The sequence below is a fragment of the Pseudochaenichthys georgianus genome, chromosome 6 (genome assembly GCF_902827115.2).
Source record: "Pseudochaenichthys georgianus chromosome 6, fPseGeo1.2, whole genome shotgun sequence".
Classification (NCBI taxonomy): domain Eukaryota; kingdom Metazoa; phylum Chordata; class Actinopteri; order Perciformes; family Channichthyidae; genus Pseudochaenichthys; species Pseudochaenichthys georgianus.
In genome coordinates this window covers 28,044,567-28,058,952 of record NC_047508.1, presented here as the reverse complement: position 1 = coordinate 28,058,952, position 14,386 = coordinate 28,044,567, and positions in this window count along the sequence as shown.

The following is a 14,386-nucleotide window of genomic DNA, read 5'->3' as shown; positions in this document are numbered from 1 at the left end:
AGAAATAAAGGGCCAGAGTGTGAATTATGGGCTAGCATATTATGCCCACACTCTACAGAGGTTAATATCTCCTCTCCATCCACAGGGAACCATAAACCTAACTTCTCTGATATAGATTCAAGATTCAAAAGGTTTAATGTCATATCATACATGCAACTACAGTGTATATAAATATATACAAGACATAACATCAATTATGAAGGATATATAGGATTAGATCTGCAATCGTCAATCGGGGAGTTTCTTCAAAGGAGTATTTAGAATTGTAAAATAACAAACCTGTATTTGACATCAAAGAGGGTTGAGTCGTCCTCATCATCATTCTCCTCATTTAGAGGGGCCATCTCCACACGTTCAGCGGGGGTCGTTATAATGTCATATTTTCTTGTTTTTCTGATTCTTCTCCCAGATCTGTTGGGAAGAAAACATTGGCAAACATGAGTCAAGCACAAGTTTTCAAAATGTCATAATGTAGGCTGAATGACTACACCACGTCAGCTGTAAAGCAAATTTATAATTTTTCCAAATTGTGACGTTTAAATTGGTAACATGCTTAGTTCTCACAATCATAATAATGTTTGGCTAGGATGGGCAGTTGACATATATTTCTATTGTATCGCTACCAATATGATAATTGATTATCATCTAAATGCTAAATATTCTCGATTTACACCTTTTCAGATGTTTTCACTGTTTTGTCTTGTTTTATATATTTGTAAAGCCATTTCAAGACAGCACATTGGGCTCTGCCTTTTTTGTTTTTACTCTCCCCCAATATTTCATAGACTAAAATAACCATTGAGTAATTGATAAAAGAATGACCAAATTCATCTAAAAATAATCATTAATTGCAACCCTAGTATGAAATATGAATAGACAACCTAAACAAGAATACGTGTGATGAATGTGATGTTAGAACTAACAATATCATATTCTTCACATAGGTCAAAGATAAATAAGGACAGAAAATATCTGACATAAAGCACATCGGGATCTCTATCTAAGTGGCTCCTCTACACTAGACTCCCTGAAGGAACATTATACATAGGCCCAGACACAACCACATGCTCCTAATGGATTCATTTACAAGGAACACCACAAAGAGCGACATTTATACCATACATTTCTTTGACTGCATCACTGTAAGGCTTCTTATTAAAGGTACACCGTAAACAGATACAGTTGCATCAGCCTGCTTGCAGCTTACCTGATCACTTTGATGACCAAGCATGTGATGAGAACAGCTGTTAGCACGCAGATGAAAATAACAATGTTTTTCAGAGTGGGGAGATGCGTCATTATAGATGAAATCCGGGATCCCACGGCGGTGTCTGTCACATTATGTGTCATTTGATGTTCGCCGATGGTGGAAGATGATGTTGAGTTGAGCAGCGTCGCCGGTGAATAAGGATTTAGTGGTACGCCACTGACCCGCCAAATAGCCGCGATAATTAAAGACAAACCGAGATTGTAATTCACCATTGTGCTGAGATAAAAATAAAATGTAAGAAGGAATTTATTTGTGTAGTTTCTCCCAACTAGATGAAATGCGACAGCAGCTGTCACATTATAGGAGGATTGGCTTATCTCTGTCAGATGTGGCTATTTACACAATAATGCGTAACGCAAATATCCATCTCCTTCCTCGTCCAAGCTTTTCCTAATGCTGGAAATGTAGGTCTTAACCTGCATTAACTTCTAAAAACGTGTTTCCTTTGAGGTGAGTTATAGTGATTCCTTCCTGATTGCATTAGAAGTGTAGAGATGGGGATTATCCGTCTCCGGAAGAGCTCTGCAGGCTGGCCCTCTGCTCCCGGTGCTGAAGGTGCTGAAGAGGAGTATTTTGTGGGTTTGTGATGCATTCAGGGCAGCCTCGGACTTCCTAACACTCACAGATCTGCTGTCAACAAGACTTAGTTTGGCAGCTGCAGTCGACAAATTGTTTAGGTGGCTTATGTTTGATTACGCATTTAAATCAATCTACCATCAAATTAACAAGACATATAGATATATAATAGTAATCAAATATTTTTACATAAATCCAAAGTACGCCTTGAAGAAGCAATACCGCAGTACTGAAATACTAAATTACAAGTAAAAGTCCTTAATGTAATGCAAAATCTTGTGTTCGGGTGTCTCACGTGACCCGTTTCAAGTAAAAATTATATAATAACCACGCTCTAGTTGTTTTGATCGGAACAAGGCTTCATGACATCCTCCATAACAGCGTCAGCTATATAAACACTACAAAACTGATTTTGACAATTTTAGCCAAGTCTGAAGGTCTCTAACATTGTTGTGGGTGACTCGGGGTCAAATTTGACTTTAGATATTGCTTGAATATAATTGTTGATAAATGTATTTTTAAATATAACTGATGATGCAGATGGTAAAGCTAGGGCTAATTGTTTTTTTTTCATGTTTTTAATGGAAATTAATCCAGCATAATATATCACAAATAATGCGTTGATTTATATTTTGTAATATAATATGTAGAATCTGCAAAGTAACGACTTTTGTCATATAAATAATGAGTGAAAAGTACGCCAGCCCAAATGTGATGGAGAAAAAGCTGCATAAAATTGAAATGCTGAAGTTATGTTCAAGTACCTCAAAATTGGACATAGGTGCAGTACTGGATTTAAGTGCTTTGAACACCAGGAAAAGCGCTTTATGAGTATTATGTACTTTCACCACTGCACCTACCGAAACAGAAAAAAACACTAAACGTTTATGTTAGCCCTATATATCTCATATATTTTTGACATATGGAAAGGTTGGGAAACAGTGGGCTAACTTTTAGACATGCCCCACTATTGAATGTTAGGTTTGGTGCATGTAGTTGAGAAGGTCGTTTATTGTATACTTTTATACAGGAAGGCCTTGTGTTTAATGTTATAGTAGGATGGCCTGTAAACAGGATTTCAAATAAAACTGAGGTCACTCCCAAAGCATATATTTATTTCCTTCATGTTTAGCCTACATATTTTTTGTTAAGTACATATTTTGAAAGAACAACGTCAACCTGTATAGTTATCTGAATGCAAATGTAACTGGAACAGGCCCGGTTCCAGAACAAAATGACTCAGGGAGCATCTGAGATTAGAGAGGGTGCATTTGTAAAGTGCTATTGGAGTGGACCTAACACCCTCTAGGGGGGTCCTCACCTCCTCTAGGAGGGTCCTCACCTCCTCTAGGGGGGTCCGGGGGCATGCTCCCCCGGGAAGATTTTTTTTTTTAAATATTGAAGTTCAAAGCATCAATCTGGTGCACTTTGAGAGCAAAATTAAGAGATCTATGGATCTATGTGCTCTTTGCTTGATTCATGCCTTCCCAGTCCCTTATCACGTAGCCTATAAGAGCATGGCGCCAGTTGTTGTAGCCAGTTGTGGTGAAGGCATGTGACTTACTTGAACCGAAATGTCTACATGCAGGGCTGGACTGGGACAGCAAATCGGCCCTGGCATTTAGACCCAGACCGGCCCAAATCACAGAAGTTTCCTTTACAATCGGTTCATCTTGGTTTTGGCGTGAGAATAGTTTGGGTAGCGTGAGAGCGTGAGATTGAGAGTGAAAGCGTGTGTCACACGCTAGATGCGTGAGAGTTGGCAACCCTGGTTTACCTGCTGCAGGTGGGGCCGACCAGTTATACAAGAGGGAGATAATAACTGTACTTATTTTTTAATGAGCCACATGCCATGATGCACCAACTTCAGACTTCCTTACAGAGCCCCTCCTCCAACACACACGAACGCGCACATGACCAATGAGGGCACGAGATAAGTTTGTGCACAGATGGAAGGTTAACAGGCAGGTAGGCCAACCCAAGTTCCCATCAGCAAAAACACGTGGGTTTGCTATCCTGGCTCCAAAATGGTGGCATGAGCTCCCCATTGAAATCAGGACAGCAGAAAGCCTACACATCTTCCAGACTGAAAACTCATCTCTTTCGACTCCACTTCGAGCGATAGAATTACTAACAAAGCACTTATATACTAATAAAGGACTGGCTTATCTAAAGCCAGTTGAGTAGCACTTGAAATGTTTGGCTCTATGAAACCTGATGTACTTATATGATTCTGTTTTCTTCAAGGTTGTGTCTTCCTGGTGGAACGCACTTATTGTAAGTCGTTTTGGATAAAAGCCTCAGCTAAATGCAATGTAATGTAATGTCTGGGGGGGTATGTCCCCCCCCAGAAGAAAAGTTTTAAAAATAACCCCTTAAATGATGACTTCTAGTGAATTTAGGGGGGGGACCCTATAGTGCCCTACCTCCCCTTTCTATGACAACACAATAGAGATAGGACCAGATGAGTCTACAGGATGAGTCGACGGCATCTTTTCTTGGGCTTGTTTCTCCCACAGATTGACCCTCTGATATGACTCCCTGATAAACACTGCTATGTCATTGATTAGGTTGAAAAGTGTTCCACATTCGATGACAGTTTGGGTAGTTTCAGCCAGGACAAGATTAAGAACATGAGCATAGCACCACACATGGACATGAGTGGGTGACTGGGAGGTCATCAGTGCAGAAAATCCTTTGTACCGGCCTTGCATATTGGATGCTCCATCTGTTGCATTACCTATACACATGCCCTTGTCCAGTTTCAGATGCTCTAAGACCTCTGAGAGCAAGTTCACAAAGTATTGTCCGGTGGATGCATGGCACTTCACTAAAGCCACAAGCCTCTCTTGCACAGTCTCATTGACATATTTTAAGATTACTGAACACTGATCCTGAAAAGTTATGTCTTGTGTTGTGTCCAGCTGAACAGAAAACATTCCGGCCTTCTGGACATCACTGGAGATACTTTCTTTGATTAGACTACGAACAGTTTCTATGATGGAGTTAACAGTAGTTTTGGAGAGTAGGGTGATGAGAGACCCTCTACCTTTTGTTCCACTGGATTGGTGCAATTTCTTGCTCTTCTCTACGCAATCATCCAGATGCTCTTTTAAGCAGACATCATACTTTCCGAATAAAAGGATGAGCTCCAAAAAGTTACCGTGGTCCACGGTGTTGTCAGCTAGCATATATGCTCCCTCCTGCCTGCACTTTCACCACATCCACCACACACTCCAAAACCTGACGTCTCTTTCGGACTTGTTCCCTATGAGCAGACATCTGACTGCCAGCAAACATGCTTTCGATGTCTGCTTTAGAGCACCGTAAGAAAAAAGCTTCAGCACAGGTTGAATGTGTAATGCTCTTTTTGTGCTCCTCTGTACGCTGGTGTGCGTGCCTCCAATCTGACATTCCAGTTATAAATGTGCCAGTGTCAGTCCTCTTCCCAAATGCCAGACATACAAAACAAAACAACATATGACGTCCCTTGCAATAGAGAACCGCAGTGACGCGTCCTAAAACCCGGAAGTAAACTTCTTCCGGTTCCTTCATCAAAAACGCAATGCAATTTCTCCATAGGGTTTTTGAAAATAGCTCGAAATAAGGTCTGTGGTTGACACACATTTAAGAGAGGGATCACGTTTTGTTCAGCCGGATAATCTCCACATGTCAACACTACTTCTATAATTTTGAATCATAAATCTAGTCGCCAGAAGCAAAATGCTAACGTTATGCTATAAACGAACTACAAGCTAGTACAGCAGTAGGGTTGCACAACTTCAACGTCACACCAACTTAAGATCGTTTATAAAAGCACGTTAAGAAGCCCCTTTTCTCTAATTCCACAACGTTGGAGGAAATAACATGAGGAGAACGGATTAATAGGCTGTTCGTGGTTAACGTGTGTTGCTAACTTTATCCGGCATTCTAGCCTAATCTGTTATCTGTAAACGTTAAATATACTGATTGAAGGGATAATCCACTAACATCCTTTAATACACATGTGTAGTTAATTTGATGGTCTACCATGGTCTACCATGGTAGAACATGGTTCATTTAATCATTTAACCATGGTATAACCATGGTTGACCATGGTAGACCATGGTTGGGATATGGCACCATAGTCAACCATGGTAGAGCACTGATATAAACCATGGTCTACCATGGTCACAATAAACCATGGTCATAAACCATGGTCTACCATGGACATAAACCATGGTCTACCATGGTCTAACCATGGTCTACCATGGACATAAACCATGGTCCACCAGTACCATGGACATAAACCATGGTCCACCAGACTGGAAATAATATAAATTAATACAAGCTTTTCAATAGTTTCAAGCATTTAATTTTAAAATATTTGTATAGATCATGTTAATTGCACTTAATTTAATCTACAGTACACTGTCACTCTATAGTTGCACACACACTCATTAAATTCTCATTAAACAGTTGGTGAAAATGTAAAGACTATTTTATATACATTCATCAGGTGACGGTGCCTGCATGAGCCTCATTAGAATGATTGTCGACCATGGTTTCTGTAGACCATGGTTTCTTGAGACCATGGTTCAAATATTCAAATGGCTGACCATGGTTGACCATGGTTTCTGGAGATGACGTTGTGACCATGGTAGGCTGACCATGGTTGACCATGGTAGACCATGGTTTCTTCCCCATAGTACTGTGACCATCATGGTATTTTGTGGTCAACCATGGTATTACCATGGTTGGCAATGGAATACCATGGTGACCATGGTCAACCATGGTTACGTTTCGCAGGGGATTATGCTACAACTCTACTACGCTGCCAGCCGCAGATCCACGATTCGCCCTTGCTGTAAAAAACTGGTCCATTGGAGTGAACGGAGATGTCGTAACTCTTCTCTGGGCGGGGTCTGACATCCAACCCCGCCTTTTATCCGACCCCGCCCATTCCGCGTTCCGCAGCGAGGACCTTCTCGTCTTTTCAGCAGTGCCATCTCTAAAACGGCGAAACAGTCACTCCCCATCATTTAAATTTCACTGTGACATGGACAAAAATTTAACGTCAGCTTACCTCATGGCACGAATCCAGACTCTCCTTTGGAAAACATTGGCCGGGAAACGATAGAACGAGCACGTTTCATTGCGAAGACCTGTGGCTGCAACCCGGAGCAAAGCAACAAACCATTGCGTAGCTAACTAGTAGCGCTAGCTTTAGCTAACGTTAGCCAACGAAACTAACTGCCGAGTAAAATTGGAAAACACTGGTAATTATTGTTCTATAATTTGTAAAACTACGGTGTTAAAAATGACAATTTCAAAAATACAGATTCTAATGGTCAGATATAGATATACAGATATTAAAGATACTACAGATACTAAAGATAGGCAGGTACTTGCTTTCAAGCAGAACACAGGGGAAATCAAACTTAGCGAGAGTGTTTACGTGTTCGGCGTAATGACGTACAACGGTCTCGACAATTTCTGTAGTCCTATTCAGCCACTCGGTAACAACCATCGTTTTTCAGACACGTAAACTCTTCAAAAATCACCAGTGGGGTCACTGCTGATGTATTTAATGTCGTAGAACAAAACGTGATTTATCTCTTAAATTTGTGTCAACCACAGACCTTATTTCGAGCTATTTTCCAAAACCCTATGGAGAAAATGCATTGCTTTTTGACGAAGGAACCGGAAGTGCTAAAAATGCTAACTTACTTCCGGGTTTTAGGACGCGTCACTGCGGTTCTCTATATGTAAGCCACTTTCTGCTGGTGCCATCTTTACAGGTGAATACCTTCTGCACAACTGTATTTCTGGTATGTTGTTGTGGGTGCTGTTCTAAAAACATCTGTAACATAGATGGCTCGGGCGGGCAAAGTAATCTATGTCCTCCTGCTCTTTGCTCTCCTCACTCTCGCTGACACTCTCCTCCTCTGGGGATGCTACCTGGCTCAACACAATGATACAGAATGAATGGATTCCCTGATAGAGGTCCACACAAATAGGCATTGACATAACAATACCACACAGTTAATGGTCAAAACTACATGTGTGCCTCAATTTTTTATCTATTTCTATATTATTCATTCTATATATTGTCAACGTATATAACGTTCAATGAGACAACGTATCAGAGTACCATTAAGCTATATTTTAACTTGCCAGGGAAAACCTAAAAAAGCCAGCTTACTAGCTTGTAGGCTAACGAATGTTTCTCTTATAATATTTGTCTTATTTAGTTTTATGAGTCAGGAAAGAATGCATAAGAAAGGGGGTGGAGAAAACAGAAAAAAGAGAATGTCGAAAAGCTGAACGCAGGTGGCGAAAAACAAATCTTCAGGTTCACTTTGAAATCTATAAAGAGAGACTTGGCCTTTATAATTTGGAATTGAAAAACGCACGACAATCGTTCTTCTCTGACATCATTACCAAAAACAAAAACAACGCCCGTGCCTTGTTTGCTACCGTCGACAGACTAACTAACCCCCCAGTGTCAGTAGCCTCTGAATTTCTATCCACCAGGGCGTGCAATGATTTTGCCTCCTTTTTCACTGACAACATTCAGAAAATCAGACAAGCAGTCAGTGCCTCTGCATCAGGAACAGCAAATGTGTTGTCTCTGTGTCCACTTAACATCAATTCAAACACCATGACACAATTCCATCAGATTAATGATAAAAACCTAGAGGACATTATACAACTTCTGAAATCCTCCTCCTGCTGCCTTGATATTATTCCAACAGGATTTTTCAAAGATGTTTAGCCTTGCATGGCCTCAGATCTACTTCATATAGTAAACAAATCTCTTCACTCAGGTATTTTTCCACAGGCCCTGAAAACTGCAGTCATTAAACCGCTCTTAAAAAAGAATAATCTAGATGCTTCAGTAATGAACAATTACAGGCCCATATCAAACCTGCCATTTCTAGGTAAAATCATTGAAAAAGTTGTTTTTCAACAGTTGAGTAATTTTTTGCATTTAAATAACTGTTTCGATGTGTTCCAGTCAGGCTTTCGTCCAAACCACAGCACTGAGACTGCTCTTGTAAAGGTCTTTAATGACATCCACTTAAACACAGACAGTGGCAGAACTTCAGTGTTAGTATTATTAGATCTCAGTGCTGCGTTTGACACTGTTGACCACAGCATATTACGAGACCGACTGGAAAACTGGGTGGGACTTTCGGAAACAGTTCTAAATTGGTTTGAATCATACTTAAAGGACAGAAACAACTTTGTTTCTATAGGTAAATACACATCTGAGTTGACAAATATGACGTGGGGTTCCTCAAGGCTCCATCTTGGGGCCTCTTCTCTTTAACATCTACATGCCACTGGCTCAGATAATGAAAAACAACAAAATAAGTTACCATAGCTATGTGGATGACACACAAATGTACGTAACAATTTCATCAGGAGACTATGCTCCAATTCAAACATTGAGTAAGTGCATTGAACAAATCAATGACTGGATGTGTCAGAATTTTCTCCAATTAAACAAAGATAAAACTGAGGTAATGGTTTTTGGAGCCAATTCAGAACGTAGAAAAGTTAGCGCTGAGCTTCAGTCTGCAATGTTCAAAACAACAGATAAAGCCAGAAATCTAGGTGTAGTCATGGACTCTGACCTGAGTTTCAACAGTCACATTAAAACAGTTACTAAATCAGCCTACTATCACCTAAAGAATATATCTAGGATTAAAAGACTAATGTCACAGCAGGATTTGGAAAAACTTGTCCATGCTTTTATCTTCAGTAGACTCGACTACTGCAATGGTGTCTTCACAGGTCTCATTAAAAAATCTATTAGGAAGCTGCAGCAGATTCAGAACGCCGCTGCTCGAGTCCTCACTAACACTAAGAAAGTGGATCACATCACTCCTATTCTGAAGTCTTTACACTGGCTTCCTGTATGTCAAAGAATAGATTTCAAAATACTGCTGCTGGTTTATAAAGCACTGAATGGTTTAGGCCCAAAATACATTTCTGACCTCCTGCTAAATTATGAACCATCCAGATCTCTCAGGTCTTCAGGGACTGGTCAGCTTTCTGTCCCCAGAGTCAGAACTAAACATGGTAAAGCAGCGTTCAGTTATTATGCTCCAAATATCTGGAACAAACTCCCAGAAACCTGCAGGTCCGCTGCAACTCTTACTACTTTTAAATCTAGGCTGAAGACTTTTCTTTTTGTCGCTGCTTTTAATTGAACTATTCATATCTTAGACTGCACTGTAACTTTTATCCATGTATTTTTTCTTTTAATGTTTCTTTTATTAGCTTTTCTTTTTAATGACTGATTTTAAATGCCATTTTCTTAATGTCTTTCATTTTTTGTACAGCACTTTGAATTGCCTTGTGTTGAAAAGTGCTGTATAAATAAACTTGCCTTGCCTTGCCTTATTAGTGCTTCATCAAAGGGATATTAATGGGTTCCAGAACTACAGAGTATCATAACCTTAATAATAATCTTTTCCTAATTTTCTTAGCTTCTGCTTACCGCAAGTTCTCCTCCCTCTCCCCACTCGCGCTGATCTCTCTCCCTCTCATCATCTTCCTCACCACCAATATCGGCCACGGGTTAGAAGAAGATGGACCTGCACCTGTACTAAACATGTCGGTTATTTTGACACAAGCGGCAGCATCAGCACGAAGGGCCTGCTTTTTTCTTGCCCGCAATTTTTCTGCTCCCCCTTTTCGCTTGGCCTTCGCCTTCGCCATTTTTAACTCGAACTTTTTTTTTTCCTCGAAAAAAAAGGCAGTTTGGCTTCAACGGCCGGCTCACCGCCTGGGGAGAGCTGCGGCTGCGGCTGCTCCGCCTCCGTGGGCGAGGCGGGCAAAGCCGGCGAGTCGGGCGGGAGGTCGTTAGTGTCCACGACAGTGGCTGTGGGTAACGTAATGTCCCCATGATCTGAACTGTTATTACCTGCAGTAGATGCAGTGTTACCGCTGGCGATAAGGGCTGGTTGTTTTAACCATTTTCTGATGTCCATCATTGACTGCTGTGTAAGCACCTTGCAGATTACTACTATTATTATTATTATTATTATTATTAATACTATTATTATTATTATTATTATTATTATTATTATTATTATTATTATATATGTAATACTTTTCATTTTTCAAATGAGGGTGCATAACAACTCAACTGAGGGTGCAATGCACCCTTATGCACCCCTGTAGAACCGGGCCTGGAAGACAATGCAATACAATGAATTTGAATATCAATGATCAACCGTACAAACGTATCCTGTAAGCTTTTAAAAACGCATCATAGCATAGCAGTGTGTGTGTGTGTGTGTGTGTGTGTGTGTGTGTGTGTGTGTGTGTGTGTGTGTGTGTGTGTGTGTGTGTGTGTGTGTGTGTGTGTGTGTGTGTGTGTGTGTGTGTGTGTGTGTGTGTGTGTGTGTGTGTGTGAAATTGTGCACACTACTTAGTCTAGAAGATTTACATTACTTTTTAGACACAGTGAGCCCCAGCACATTCCATTTTCTAGACTTCTGTGTCACAGATCATCTCTTACCTCTTCACTGCTCATTTGGGGTTGACTCGCAAATTACACTTTTCCAACAGCATTTGAAGGCAGCATTTCTCTGGGTGGGTGGGCCTTGGAAAACACACATTTCCACGGGCAGCAGCCTCCAGGGTCACGACCGCACATTCCAGGGTAAATCTTGACCAGACAAGAGTGATAAACTGTCAATTGATCATTGACGACTGTAATCCCTCACCAAATCTAAAAGCATGACACTAATACTAAATCAATCTTTGTCAGACTTAATCAGACACAGAGACACAACCTATAATTTAACGTAATTAAAATGTTCATGCATTTGGGTTTTCAATTTGCATATTCCTAATGGATAATTAGACCAACACTTAAATTTACTATAATAATCCCTTTGATGGCTAGTAGGGGGACTTGCAGTTTATATAACTTCAGTAATACATATACAGCATTTCTTCCTGTGTACAAATCAGTTGGGGCTCCTTTTATCTGAAGACAAAATACAGCTTGTTTGGTTTTGTTGGCTTTAATTGATGCTTGCATGGTCCTATTTATGTACACCTGAGTACTGGCCTTCTACTGGGCTCCTGCATGTGAGCTTTTTGATTTGACCAAAGCCCACCAGATGGCAGCACAAAGTAACAATCGGAGCCTGCATTTTCCTTCAATGCACAGGTCTCAACTCAGTACTGACTGGTTAGAGCAGTAGGCCTTAGCATCTGGAGCCAGAAAATAAGTCAGGAACATACTGTACACAAACATGCACACACAACCATATTGTGTGTGTGCATTAGCTATATGTTGATTTTGCATGGAGAGGTATTGCTTATGTATCCTAAGAAGATACAAATCTTAAGCTAAAGGGGGGTTGTTGTTCTCCCATCTGAGAGGACAGGCTGAACTTTGCACAGAGAAACAAGGGATCAGGTTACATTGCTTGCACAGGCTTACACCACAATTTGCATTTTCACCTTTCAGTTCAAACAATATTTAACACATTTAGAAAAACAATTGTAAAATACAGTTGTGAACTTTGATCTTAAAACGTGTTACTCTTGTATCTCCAAACTCTATTGACATGCTTTACCTTCCATCTCTATTGTTTGTTAAAGGACATGACCACACCAGTATTATTTGTCTTGCTAATTAAAAAGCAAACATAAGAACATAGCCTCCCTGATCCTGCAGCTAGTGTAAAAGGTTATTTGCAATGTCACATTGTAACATCATTTCTAAGTTGGGTGTAGCCTATCTTTTTTTTACCCGTAATATACACCTTTGAATGCAACACTGCATGTTTTCGTAATGTTAAGGCACATCCCTCTGCAACAGTGTTGTATACTTTTTACAACACAAATTGTGTCATTACCACATCCAAATCTGACAAAGAAATTACCAAAATGTATGTGTCAAAGTAATTGGTATCATTGATTGTAAAAGTGTAGCCTATATAAATGTTATTTTTGCTGACTACTAGTTACAGCCTGTACTATTATGTATGTTACATCAATTTGTTTAGAGCGACTACAGTAAAGTACTTATATCGTATCGAACACAGCAGATCTCAACTATCCAGTTTAGTTGAAAATTTGTTTATCTACCTTTCTTCTCTTCTTTCATGCAATATTTACAAAACTCAAGACAGATGCACTTTACTTGTGTATTTCAGTTTTATGCCACTTTATAATTCTTCTGTGCTCATTTTGGAGGCAAATATAATGTTCTTTTTACTTGTCTACACTTTACTTGACAGTTTTAGTTGCAAGTAACTTTAATAATTAATATTTTTACATAAAATAAAAAATGAAGATTTAATAAATCAGATTTGTATTAATTGATTAAATTGACCAACGTCCAGTCTTAATCTAAGTAAACTGTTTTTGTTTTTAACTGTACTGGATCAGATCAGCCAGTCAAGAAACCGTCAAGATAATAATTACAACTTTAAACATACAGCACTAAAATGCAACATACACATTAATACAGCAAATTACATGAACACTTCTTACAACTCTGACCACTAATAGTAAGAACCTGCCTTAACAAAACCCACATTGGTGCTTGCAAGAGGTGGATATCCAATATTTCTGTTGCAACGATAGTGCCAAGAGACAACATGTCGAATAATCTATGCAAAGTCTTAAATTGCAAAATTCCAGGTGACTTGCAAATATGAAGATACTACTTAGACTATTTTGGGATCCCAACACATATGGTTGGTAAGCACATCCCTATTCAAACCAGTCTAACCAGTCAGTCAAATAAGGCTGTGTCCACTTCACTTGAAACGTCTGGATTTCTATTGCATTTGCAGGGCACTCCTGTTGCTAGGCTGAGGATATATTTTAAGAAATCTTCCACTGAACAGAGCATGCGCTGTGGTGTCAGACATCTCATTGGTTAGTGATGGGGGTGGAGTGTTGCATACCACAGGCCTCATAGACTTTCCAAGAAAGGCTGCACTGACTGCACAGCCTAAGTTTGCTATTTGGCGTCCCCATTAGACTTGGTTCAAACTTTTTCAGTACAAATAAACATGTTCAAACTCTTTTATTTTATCACAGGCATGGCAGGCAGAAAAAGCGTTTGTAGAGGAAGGGCCATGTATATCCAAGCCTTACAAACAAAGAATACACAATAAATATACATACCTTATCCAAAATAGTTTAGTTTATGGCCTCAATCACTTGTTCTTTCCTGGAAAGGTGGCTATTAGTTAGCCTACATCCATATCCATAACATTCACCTGTTTGCAACTTACAAATTATGTATCACTTGTATAGACTCTTATGGCACTACACTGTAGCTATGTACGAATGACAATAAAAGCCATGAATCTTGAATATCAATGAACAACAAACCAGGGAATCAACATAGCCTACTTTGTTTATCACAGCTCTACACATAGCCTACATCAGTTTTTCGTTACAATTATGTCATATAATGCTATAGATGTTTAAAGCAATACACAGAGTTTACTACAACACAGCAAATATACTTAGCCCTGTTTCTATCTGTGTTTTAAGGAAAACGTGTAG